Here is a 14,370-nt window from a genome sequence, read left to right as displayed (position 1 = left end):
AACTGTGCTTTTCTTTCAGAAATAAGGAAATTTCTAAGTGACCCTAAACTTTTGAACGGTAGTGTATATATTTATATATAAATAAATATATATATATATATATATATATACATATATATATATATACATATATATATAGCAAAAAATCCAAAACACAAGACAGCACTCCAAGTTCAGTGAAAAATAGGATCACTTTAATCACCCCTTGCGACGTTTCAGCCCTACTCAATGGGGCCTTTCTCAAGCAATACATCTCAGTGAATCGTGCACATATAAATACATGGTTTACAAAATTTGTATAATAAGGCAATAAAAATTCAATATTGCATAATTCTCTGAATTCAAATGCAAACAGTGCAGTGAAAAAACATCAACGTGTTGAGCACACTCTTTTTGTGTACTTTGTGTACAAACAATTAGAAGGGCATATCGCCCGTACTGTATAAAAGTTAAAATACAATATAATTGGCTGAGTGCCAATCAATAAAGTGCAGGTGCAGAACATTATAAATGTTAAAAACTTTCTGATCATTTCTTAATTCGGCTCACCGTTCAGTGGATCCCCTCATTTCTTCCATTCTGATCAAAGTCCTCGGCTTCTTCTGGGAGTGAGTGCGCATGCGTTAGACAAAACATCACGCATAGGGCTGTTCCTGCTCTTGACCTGAGAACGAGTCCCGATACGCATTGATTCAATGGAACGCATCTCGCGCTAGCTCAATTACCCTAGTTACATTTTGGATATATTGTGAATTTTAAACCTACGTGTCCCATTCGGGAACACTGTATGACAATTGTAAGTTATCTTTTTCCTTTACTTTTATAACGAACAAGAAGTATATATAAACTCTATCCTCTGGATTAATCTAAGTCCTTAAGGTTAAGGGAATCCCATGGAAACGGGTACACCCAACCTTTATCAGGGTATGTCATAATGCTAGATCCGTTTTGTACAGATCATGCACATTTCATCCCTACGGACCGTTATAACCACATTCTGAGGACCATTAGAGATATATCAAACTTGATCTTTGTATTGACTTAGGGTTTTGTCACAACACGTAGATTACATTATATACACATTCCATTTATCTTTGACATTTTCAGAACGTAGAAATAGGCATCTAGAAAATCAATCGATAAACCGATTTTTTTATATATATATCATATGCATGATATTAGAATGAGGGGATCCATACTCGGTGAGTCTTCACAATTTATCTGTAATAGACAGAGAAAATTTTTTTTTGTTAGTCCGATAAAATATACACACTCTGTCTACTCAAAATTCCCCTTGATATGTAACGTAAACAAGGCCATAGGCAAACCACTTCGTATCCCACACCACTCAGCTTAAAGTCAACGTTTAACCCGTATGGACGTAATGTATTCAATCTGTAAATCCATTCTAACTCTCGTTTTTTTTAAAAAAGATATTCTATCACCACCTCGTCTTGGTTTAGTGATCTGGTCTATAATTCTAAACTGTAAATCCTTTTCTGTGTGGTTTGCTTCCACAAAATGTTTTGATACTGGTAAATCCAGTCTTTTGCCTTGTATGGTAAACCTGTAGTTGTTTATGCGTGTTTGGCAGTCCAATGTTGTCTCTCCTATGTATAGAAGATTACATGGACATTGCAACATGTAGATAACCCATTCTGATGTGCAAGTAAGAAATTGCTTTATTTTGTATTCAGTACCGGTTATGGGATGAGTGAAAGATTCCCCTTTAATCATATATTTGCAGTTCACACAACTAAGACAGGGAAAACATCCCAACTTCTGGCTACCTAAAAAGGTCTGTATCTTTTTCTTATTAGAGCCCACATCTGCCCTTACCAATTTATCCTTCAGATTTTTAGGGCGTTTGTAAGACATGAGAGGGGGTGCTAAAAATTCTGGAACATATTTTAGGTTACTACCAAGTATCGACCAGTGTTTGTTAATTATCTTTTCTATAGCCTTACTTGTTTCGTTATACGTAGACACAAATGGTATCCTCTTGTCGAGGTTCTTTTTGATTACCTATGTGGACAAAAGTACTTCTCTGTCAGATTTTGATACCTTGCTCCTATGTTGTTGGACTAGTTTCTTTGTGTACCCCCGTGAGATAAATTTTTCACCCATTTCATCCAACCTCTTAATACTTGACTCTTCTGTGTCCACTATGCGTTTGACTCTCAATAGCTGACTATACGAAAGGGCCCTAATCAGGCCCCTAGGATGGCAACTTGCAAACCTCAATAGATTATTCCTACCAGTTGTTTTAGTAAAAATGTCTGATGTGAGTTTTGATTCTGATTTGGTTATCGTGGTATCCAAAAATTCTATAGAGATACTGGATTGTACCAACGTAAATTTTATGTCTGCATCAATCTGGTTGATGTATTCATGGAACAGGTGCAGTTCCTTAACTGTCCCTAACCAGATAAAAAAGATATCATCTATGTATCTCCACCTCCTCATTACATATCTGAAGTGGTGGGTCACATAGATAGACTCCCTCTCTAAAGCTGCCATAAAGATATTGGCATAAGTTGGTGCCACGTTGGCACCCATGGCCGTCCCTCTCAATTGTATAAAAAACTGATCCTGGAACAAAAAGTAGTTGTATCTCAGAACAATATCCAATAAGGCGAGTATGAACTCTATGCAGGCAGATGTGTGTTCGCTATCAAGCAGAGCCTTGTAAATGGAGAAAATACCCCTACTATGATCTATCGACGTGTACAGGCTTACTACGTCAAACGAGCATAGTAGGGCCGTGGTGGGAACCTGGACATCTCTGATTTTTAGCAAAAAGGTAGAGGTATCTCTTAAATATGAAGGCACCTCAATCGCATATTTCCTAAATATTTTGTCCAAAAAAATTGAAATATTCCCAAGGATAGACCCAATGCTAGAAACTATGGGTCTTCCCCCCTGGAAGACTTATGTATCTTTGGGAGTATGTATATTATTGGTGTAACTGGATGTTGGACCAATAGAAATTGTTTTAAGTCATTATCTATAATGTTATTCTGTATTGCTTTTTCTACTACCCTCTCTATAAGTCTTCCTATATTAAATTTTGGATCAGATGTTAATTCCCCATAAATCTGTCTGTCCTGCAATTGTCTCATAATTTCTTCAATATACTCTTTAGTATCCATGACCACCACTGCTCCCCCCCTTGTCTGCCTGTTTGATAGTAATTTTAGTGTTTCCTTTAAGTTCTGCAAGCACCTCAATTTCTTCTGTGGTCATATTAGGATTTTTAAATCTTTGAGTTCTACATTTGTCTTTCAAAGTTCCGATGTCTATTTTAACAGCTGTAATAAAGGTTTAAATTGATGATAAACTACAAAAAGGGGCAAAATCGTTTTTGAGGGAAAGATCGAAATCACAAAGTTTCAATTCTCCAACTCTATCATTGGCAGGGGTATAACTATGCTCTGCAAACCACGTTTTTAATTTGATCGTGCGGTAAAATCTATGCAAATCTAATTCCAACTCAAATCAATCAGTTTTTGATGTTGGGCAAAATGACAAACCCTTATTTAATACATTATATTGCGCTTTAGTCAACATAGCAGAAGAGATATTTACCACTAATGTTTCTGTGGATAGTCCATCTTGCTGAGAGACTGTGTCCGTGTCTTCACTGATCTGGGCAACCTGGGTTGTGTGGGGTTTACGTTGTCTGAAGTGCCTTCTTCCCCCGCGTCGAATTCTCTGTTGGTAGTTTTCGGACGTCCTTCGTCCCGTGTTCCTCCTAAAAAATCATGCTCCTTGTTCTCCACAGTGGAATTATCGCCCCTCCTCTCATCATTGCGTGTACGTCTGTTTTGTGTTCTATCGTTTCCAACATGGCGACGAAAGTTTTTTTGTTCAATCTGCCAATTGTAGATGTTCCCATTAGTGTAATCATCTGCATCTCTCTGCCACTTTTGTCGTTTTGTTTCTTCTAATCCTGAGCGGAATTTCTCCAAATAGCCATTCAGTTTAGCCATGTACTCATCGTATTCCTGTGGTATTAGTAATTTTTTCAATGATGTTTCAGCTGTGCGTACCTTTTCCTCGATGGTCGGCAAATCCTTTTGTAGGTATTCGATGTTTAACAGCAATATATCCAGCACATATTTGTTAGAGATTTGGGTATAACGAGTGCAGAAGTCATTATTGTGCAAGAAAAGGTTTATATATATATATATATATATATATATATATATATATATATACGTATATATAAAAATAAATTCAGCATCATAGGTGATCCTGCATCACCATAAGTACAACACATACCCGCCCGGGTAGAAATATAACAATATAGCAACCAGGAATAGAAATAGGCATAATAAACCCAGATTAGGGAGATACATGTGGTAGCATATAAGTAATGTACAGCAGAAACATATAAGATAATGTACATATCAGAATCCATTGCAATTGATGCATTTGCTTTTCAGGTGCTGATGGCCCGACTGATAGGCTTGGACGATTTGTGGACGAAAAACTTAAGACTTTGGTGTAATTGTTGCAGTTATTTGGACTTGATACAAGTGATGTGTTATCTAAATTACATGATTTAGTGATATCTTCCAACTGTTTATTGGTGGGATTGGATGTAGAGTCTTTCTATACTTCCATCCCTCCTTGGCCTGGTTTAAGATCTGTAACCACTTACTTGAACATGTATTGACCTTATTTAGCTCATCAAAATGAGTTTATTGTGGATATACTTGAATTTGTATTAACTCATAATTGTTTTTGCTTTGATGGCAAGTTTTATCTGCAAGTGCAAGGCACTGCTATGGGATCATCTTGTGCCCCATTGTATGCATTCCTCCTCCTGGGAGTAGGTGGCTGTCTATCCCTGTGAACTATTTCAGAGATAAGTCTCCTGCTGGTTTCGTTATATTGACGATGTCTTCATCGTTTGGAATGGTACACGTGAATAACTTGACACTTTTGTGTCTAGACCTAAAAATTAGCTTTTTGCTAATTAGCTTTAATAAGGAAAATTGACCATAGGGTTGATATCCGTACATTTAGAATACTTAGTGCCGACAAGACTTTTTTGTTAGCACATAGTCACCACCCAAACGCCTTAATACATGGTATCCCTATCTATACGTTTAGAGCAAAGGGGTTACTCTGGCAAATGCATTCAACTGGGGTACAATAAAGTGTTACATATTGACTGAGAGACTTTACTTCAGAATAGGAATACAAATATAAAAGGAAATACAAATAACATAAAAACCTTGACCACGTCCTTGGATATAAAGCAAAGTAAGATTTATTTCTCATTTTGTTCAGCACTAGGAAACCGTTAGAGGGGTAAAAAACTAGTAAAAAAACTGGCCTCATCTGACATTATGTAACGAAATACGTAATATGAGAGGTGACTACCCTAGTATGACTTCAAGAAATGCCCAACATGTAATGGCGGGGTAGGGAGACAGACAGGTGAGCCCTAATCTACCCACCACTCAGTCCCTGCCTACTTGCAACGGCCCGTCCTAAGCGATGGCGTACAACTGGGCGACGGTCCCTACGCTCACGAAGTGCACGACAGACAAACAGACAAGGGTACACAGAAACTAAGGAAAATGGGGCTGTTGCCCATGGCAACCCCGTGAGCAACAAGGATAGTGAACGAGCCGAGTCAAACCAGGAGTGGACGAGGTACAAAACGCAGAGCAGTAGAATAGTGAACGAGCCAAGTCAAACCAGGAGTGGACGAGGTACAAAACACAGAGCAGGAGAATAGTCAATCAAGCCAGGATAAATATGAAGCAGAAGACAAGTAGTAAGTAGCAGCAGCAGAGCCAGGAAACAGACTGAAACAATCACAGGCAAAGGAGGAGCAGGAAGTGAAGGTATAAATAGACAGAGGGCGGGAGCTAGCTACGTCTGGCCAGGCTGTGATAGGCTCTCCCACTCCTCAGCCTCCCAGGCTGATTGGAGGAAGAAGGGGGTCACTCGACCAGACTTAGGAGCAGGTGCAGAGTGAGTAACCACGGACGTCGACACAGAAGCTGTCAGGCAGATCCTTTACAGTACCCCCCCTTTTATGAGGGGCCACTGGACCCTTTCTAGGTGGACCTGGCTTATAGGGGAACCGAAGATGGAACCTCCTGAGTAGAGATGAGCGAACCGGGACAACCGAACCCGGTTTCGGTCCGAACTTCCGGAAAAGTTCGGTTCGCAGCGAATCCGAACTTCACCGGGTTCGGCCGAACCCGTTTTGACCGAACCCGGTCAAAAATATTATACAAATCGGCAGCCACTTGTCTCTATCAATCACTGATAGAGAAAAGAGGCTGCTGATTAAAAATAAAATAAAAAGCATTTCATACGTACCTGGTCGTTGTCTTGCGGACGAGTCCCTCTTCTTCCTCCAGTCCGACCTTCTTTTCTGACGCGGCAGCCTGTGATTGGCTGCAGAGGCCTCTGCAGTCTGTGATTGGCTGCAGAGGCCTCTGCAGCCCGTGATTGGCTGCAGCGCTCACATGGGCTGCATCGTCATCAAGGAATGTCAGGCCGGATGTTGCGAGGGACGCGTCACAAGGGCAACGGCCAGGAGACCGGACTGGAGAAAGCAGGGAGTTCCCGGTAAGTATGAACGTCTTTTTTTTTTTACAGGTACTCTATATTGTGATCGGTAGTCACTGTCCAGGGTGCTGAAACAGTTACTGCCGATCAGTTAACTCTTTCAGCACCCTGAAGAGTGACTATTTACTGACGTCGCCTAGCAACGCTGCCGTAATGACGGGTGCACACATGTAGCCACCCGTCATTACGGGGCCTCATGCACACGACCGTAAAAACACCCGTTATTAAGGGTCGTAATTACGACCCGAAATAGCGGGCCCATAGACTTCTGTTAGCCACGGGTACCTTCCCGTTTTCTCACGGGAAGGTGCCCGTGCCGTTAAAAAGATCGAACATGTTCTATTTTTTTATTTTACGGGTCGTGCTCGTAATTACGACTCGTAATTACGAGCACGGCCGGCCACGGGCAGCCGGCCGCTTTTACGAGCCGTGCTGTCATTATAAGGGTATGTTCACACGACAGCGTCCGTTACGGCTGAAATTACGGGGATGTTTCCGCCTGAAAACATATGCGGCATATGCAGGCGCTTGAACGCCGCGTCCATTACGGACGTAATGGGCGCTGCTATTCATTGGAGTCAATGAATAACGGCTCCAATTACGGCCAAAGAAGTGACAGGTCACTTCTTTGACGCGGGCGTCTATTTACGCTCCGTCATTTGACAGCGGCGCGTAAATTACGCCTCGTGTGAACAGACAAACGTCTGCCCATTGCTTTCAATGGGCAGATGTTTGTCAGCGCTATCGAGGCGCTAATTTTGGACGTAATTCGGGGCAAAAACGCCCGAATTACGTCCGTAATTAGTGCGTGTGAACATACCCTGTATTCACACGCACTAATTACGAATGTAATTCGGGATTTTTTGCCGCGAATTACGCCCGAAAATAGCGCCTCGATAGCGCTGACAAACATCTGCCCATTGAAAGCAATGGGCAGACGTTTGTCTGTTCACACGAGGCGTATATTTACCCGCCGCTGTCAAATGACGGCGCGTAAATAGACGCCCGCGTCAAAGAAGTGACCTGTCACTTCTTTGGCCGTAATTGGAGCCGTTATTCATTGACTCCAATGAATAGCAGCGCCAATTACGTCCGTAATGGACGCGGCGTTCAAGCGCCTGCACATGCCGTTACGGCTGAAATTACGGGGATGTTTTCAGGCGGAAACATCCCCGTAATTTCAGCCGTTACGGACGCTGTCGTGTGAACATACCCTAAATTTTATAGCAGCACGGCCCGTAAAATAGAAAAATAGAACATGTTCTATTTTTTTAACGGCACGGGCACCTTCCCGTGAGAAAACGGGAAGGTACCCGTGGGTAACAGAAGTCTATGAGCCCGTTATTGCGGGTCGTAATTACGACCCGCAATAACGGGTGTTTTTACGGTCGTGTGCATAATGGGAGCATGGCTTGGAAAAACGACCGGCTGCCTGTGGCCGGCCGTGCTCCTCTCCTGAAATACTCTGTGCTGCCTTAAACTCTGTGGACAGGTCAGGATCCTGTTTCTTTTAAATGCTGCTAGGGAACCCGCTCGATCCACTATATAAGGCTGCGCTACAGTGCAGCATTTAAAAGAAACAGGATCCTGACCTGTCCACAGAGTTTAAGGCAGCACAGAGTATTTCAGGAGATGAGCGTGCAGATTCAGTGCTGCTGTGAACTCTGCTCTTACCATTACGTAGCTCTCAGTCTGTTACCTCTCCTCCACTCCTGTCCTCAATAACACCTTCATGATTGGCAAGTCACCACGTAACGGTAAGAGCAGAGTTCACAGCAGCACAGAGTATTTCAGGAGATGAGCGTGCGGATCTTGTGCGCAGTGGTGACTTGCCAATCATGTGAAGGTGTTCTTGAGGACAGGAGTGGAGGAGAGGTAACAGACTGAGAGCTACGTAATGGTAGGAGCAGAGTTCACAGCAGCACTGAATATTTCAGGAGAGGAGCGTGCAGATTCTGTGCTGTTGTGAACTTTGCTCTTACCATTACGTAGCTCAGTCTGTTACCTATCCTCCACTCCTGTCCTCAATAACACCTTCACATGATTGGCAAGTCACCACCCCGCACAAGATCCGCATGCTCATCTCCTGAAATACTCTGTGCTGCTGTGAACTCTGCTCTTACCATTACGTGGTGACTTGCCAATCATGTGAAGGTGTTCTTGAGGACAGGAGTGGAGGAGAGGTAACAGACTGAGAGCTACGTAATGGTAAGAGCAGAGTTCACAGCAGCGCTGAATCTGCACGCTCATCTCCTGAAATACTCTGTGCTGCCTTAAACTCTATGGACAGGTCAGGATCCTGTTTCTTTTAAATGCTGCACTATAGCGCAGCCTTATATAGTGGATCGAGCGGGTTCCCCAGCAGCATTTAAAAGAAACAGTGTGGGTGTTTGGGTATGCGTCTTTGTCTGTTTTTGTTTTTATATGTGTGTTTGTGTTTATGTGTGTTTGTGTATATATGGGAGTGTTTGTGTATATATGGGTGTGTATATATGGGTGTATGTGTATATGTTTGTGTGTAGATGTTTGTGTGTGTGTGTTTTTGTATATGTGTGTGTTTGTGTATATATGGGTGTGTTTGTGTATATATATGGGTGTATTTGTATATATGTTTGTGTGTAGATGTTTGTGTGTGTGTTTTTGTGTGTGTTTGTGTATATGGGTGTGTGTTTATGTGTGTGTGTTTGTGTATATATGGGTGTGTTTGTTTATATGTGTGTATATGTGTGTTTGTGTATATGTGTGTGTTTGTGTATGGTTGTTTGTGTGTGTGTGTGCGTGTATATATGTGTGTAGGTGAGTAGAAGTATTGTTATTGTTCACATTGATAACTGTTTTTTTATGTTGTTGCAGATTTTGATGTACCGATTGGACTACATCTTCGATTCGTTGGACTACTGCGTAGATCTACGTTTTTTAAAATTTTAATAAAATGGTTAACGAGGGTTTTGTTGGGGATTTCTTATTTCAATAAAAAAGAATTGTCTTTGTGGTTTTTTTTTTTAACTTTATTAGTGCCTAGATAATGGCAGTTGGCTGATTGACAGCGTCCATTATTAAGGCGGTACTTAGTGTTAGCCGGTACCCACCACCACCAGGGGTGCCGGGAAGAGCTTGGTACGATCCAGTACCCGACCATCTGTTGTGATGGTCGGGTACTGGGGCGGCCGTAGGCTGGTATTATGAGGCTGGGAAGGGCCAAAAACAGTGGACCTTCCCACCCTTGTAATGCTAGGCTGCTGCTGCTGTGTTGTATCGGGCTGGTTATAAAAATGGGGGGGACCCCACGTCGGTTTTTTTTTTTAAATTTAACAATAGACGTTGGGTCCCCCACATTTTTAATAACCAGCCATATACAAGGCCGCAGCAGTCTGGCATTACATGGGTGGGAAGGGCCACTGGTTTTGTCCATTCCCAGGCTAATAACACTGTGTTGTATGTGGCTGGTTATGATAAATTGGGTGGAACCCCATGTCTTTTTAAAATAAATTAATAAATAAATAATTTAAAAAAAAAATGACGTGGGGGTCCCCCCCACTTTTATAACCAGCCAGATACAACACAGGAGCAGCAGCCTAGCATTACAAGGGTGGGAAGGTCCACTGTTTTTGGCCCTTCCCAGCCTCATAATACCAGCCTGCGGCCGCCCCAGAGCCCGACCATCACAACAGATGGTCGGGTACTGGATCGTACCTGGCTCTTCCCGGCACCCCTGGTGGTGGTGGGTACCGGGGTAATAATGGTGGTTAGTGTTAGCTTCTGCACCGGCTAACACTAAGCCTCGCCTTAGTAATGGATGTTGTCACTCAGACAGCGGCCATTACTAAAGTGGTAGTAATAAAATTTGAAAAGAAAAAGACAAAGATATAGATAAAATATTTTATTGAAATAAAGCACCCCCAACACAACCCTCATTAACCATTTTATTGTAGAAAAAAAAAAACGTCATCGAAGTAGTCCTCGAAACCGACGTAGTCCAAACACCAAACCTGTAAAAAATAAAAAAATAAATGAAATAAAACATGTCGTAGGCTTAGATTCAGTTTAATGTGTGATACTGACTGTTATACCATGTATAGAAGCCTGCCACTAAGTTGACTTAGATACAGGGCGCCAGCAGACAGTATCATACATGGCCATACAGACATATATACAAACAAACATACATGCAAACTATCATACATACATGCATACACACACACACACATGAAACCATACATACAAACTTGCAAAGATACATACATATATGCAAGCATGCACAAATATACATGCAAACATAAATACATGCAAACATAATTACATACATGCACATATATATAAACATACATGCAAACATACATGCAAAAATAAAAACATGCAAACATACATGACAACATACATACATACATGCAAACATACATACATACAAACATGTATACATACATGCCAACATACATACATACATGACAACATACATACATGCAAATATACATTCATGCAAACATACATAAATACAAACATACATACATACATACATGCAAATATATACATGCAAATATACATACAAACATGCACATATATACATACATGACAACATACATACATGACGACATACATACATGCAAACATACATAAAATGCAAACGTACATACAAACATTCATGCAAACATACATACATACATGCAAATATATACATGCAAATATACATGCACATATATACATACATGCCAACATACATACATACATACATGCAAACATACACACATGCAAACATACATACATGCAAATATACATACAAACATACATGCACATATATACATACATACATGACAACATACATTCATGCAAACATACATACATACATACAAACAAACATACACACATGCAAACATACATACATGCAAATATATACATGCAAATATACATACAAACATACATGCACATATATACATACATGACAACATACATACATACATGACAACATACATACATGCAAACATACATTCATGCAAACATACATACATACATACATACAAACAAACATACATTCATGCAAACATACATACATGCAAACATACATGCAAATATATACACACACATGCACATATATACATACATGCAAACATACATGCACATATATATATACATACATGACAACATACAACATACATACATACATGCAAACATACATACATGCCAAAAAAAATAATAATACGTTCATACTTACTTTCCTCCTGTCCGGCCTCCAGCGATGACGTTTCATCCATGTCGCCGCTGCAGCCTGTGATTGGCTGCAGAGGCGGTCACGTGGGATGAAGCGTCATCCTGACGTGCGTGACCGCCACTACAGCCTGTGATTGGCTGCAGCGGCGAAAGGGATGAACCGTCATCGCTGGAGGCCGGACAGGAGGAAAGTAAGTACGAACGTATAATTTTTATTTTTTTATTACATTTAAATTGTATTTTCCGCGCGCCGAGCATGTACTGTCAAGGTTGCTGAAAGAGTTAGTGCAGCCCATTAACTCTATCAGCACCCGAGACAGTAGCATGCTCGGCGCACGTAAGTGACAGGTTCGGTCCGAATCGAACTTTTTTGTGAAATTCGGCGAACTAGCCGAACCGAACTTTTGAAAAGTTCAATCATCTCTACTCCTGAGCAATACTGCAGCGTGAAAATCCCGGGCGGGTACCCAAGTCCTCTCCTCAGGCCCGTATCCACTCCAATGAACCAGGTACTGGAGAGAGCCTTGGACCATCCTGCTGCCCACAATCTTGGCCACCTCGAATTCTACCCCTTCAGGGGTGAGAACAGGGACCGGAGGTTTCCTCAAGGGAGCCAAGGACGGGGAGCAGCGTTTAAGGAGGAAGGCATGAAACACGTCGTGTATTCGAAAAGATGGGGGTAACTCCAGTTGGAAGGAGACAGGGTTAAGGACTTCAATGACCTTGTACAGCCCTATATACCGGGGAGCAAATTTTTTGGATGGGACCTTAAGGCGCAAATTTCTTGAAGACAGCCACACCAGATCCCCGACCGCAAACAAGGGGTTAGCAGAACGTCTTCTATCTGCCTGGGTCTTTTGTATGCTCTGGGACACCTCTAGGTTTTTCTGAACCTGGGCCCAGACTGTGCACAGTTCCCGATGAACGACATCTACCTCAGGATTGTTGGAACCACCAGTTGAAACGGAGGAGAACCGTGGATTGAACCCAAAATTACAGAAAAAGGGGGAGACCCCTGACGAGTTACTGATCCGGTTATTAAGGGAAAATTCAGCGAGGGAAATGAAGGAGACCCAATCATATTGACAGTCCGAGATAAAACACCTTAAATATTGTTCTAGAGACTGATTAGTCCTCTCAGTTTGGCCATTAGTTTCAGGATGGAAGGCAGAGGAGAAGGACAGATCAATCTCCAACTTTTTACAGAAGGCTCTCCAAAACAATGAAACAAATTGTACCCCTCTGTCAGAAACAATATTGACAGGAACCCCATGGAGATGCAGGATGTGTTTGATAAACAAGGTAGCTAACGTCTTAGCATTGGGTAGTTTCTTGAGGGGCACAAAGTGGCACATCTTACTGAAGCGGTCTACTACAACCCACACCACCAACTCGCCTTGAGATGGAGGCAGATCGGTGATAAAATTCATGGAGATATGGGTCCAAGGTCTCTGGGGAATCGGCAAAGAACATAGTAAGCCCGCTGGTCGGGACCTGGGAGTCTTGGACCTAGCACAAATTTCACAAGCGGCGACGTAGGCCTTAACGTCTTTAAGCAACCCAGGCCACCAATAGTCTCTGGCAATGAGGTGCTTGGTACCCAGGATGCCTGGATGGCCAGATAGTGCAGAGTCATGATTTTCACTGAGTACCCTTAGCCGGAATTGCAGGGGAACAAACAGCTTGTTCTCAGTAGGGTTCCCGGGATTTGAAACTTGATCAGCCGCAATTTCGGAGACTAAGTCAGAATCAACAGAGGAAATGATTATACCTGGGGCAAAACACAAGCAGGATCTTCCTGCGAAGGAGGGCTGACCATGAAGCTACGCATCAGCCTTAATATTTTTAGACCCAGCCCTATAGGTGACCAAAAAGTTGAATCTAGTAAAAAATAACGCCCATCGAGCTTGTCTCGGGTTTAGCCTCCGGGCAGATTCTAGGAAAACCAGATTCTTGCGGTCGGTAAGGACCGTAGCCTGGTGCCTAGCCCCCTCCAGGAAGTGGCGCCACTCTTCAAATGCCCATTTAATGGCTAAGAGTTCGCGGTTGCCAATGCCGTAGTTACTCTCAGTGGGAGAGAACTTCCTGGTGAAGTAGGCACAGGGACGGAGATGGGTGAGGAACCTGGTACCCTGAGACAAGACAGCACCCACTCCCACCTCGGAGGCGTCAGCCTCCACGATAAATGGCTCCATTTGATTAAGCTGAATCAGCACTGGGGCCGAGATAAAGCACTTCTTAAGGATCTCAAAAGCCTGGACCGCCTCTGGAGGCCAATGGAGGAGATCAGCACCTTTGCGAGTGAGATCCGTAAGAGGCTTAGCGATGACCGAGAAGTTAGCAATAAATCTCCTGTAATAATTCGCAAACCCCAGGAAGCACTGTAACGCCTTCAGGGAGGCAGGTTGGACCCATTCCGCCACAGCCTGAACCTTGGCGGGGTCCATGCGGAATTCATGAGGAGTGAGGATTTGACCCAAAAATGGTATCTCCTGCACCCCAAACACACATTTTTCGGTTTTAGCAAACAGTTTGTTTTCCCGAAGGGCCTGGAGCACCTTCCTGACA

This window comes from Rhinoderma darwinii, chromosome 5 (genome assembly GCF_050947455.1).
Source record: "Rhinoderma darwinii isolate aRhiDar2 chromosome 5, aRhiDar2.hap1, whole genome shotgun sequence".
Lineage (NCBI taxonomy): Eukaryota > Metazoa > Chordata > Amphibia > Anura > Rhinodermatidae > Rhinoderma > Rhinoderma darwinii.
This window is presented reverse-complemented; position numbering follows the sequence as displayed.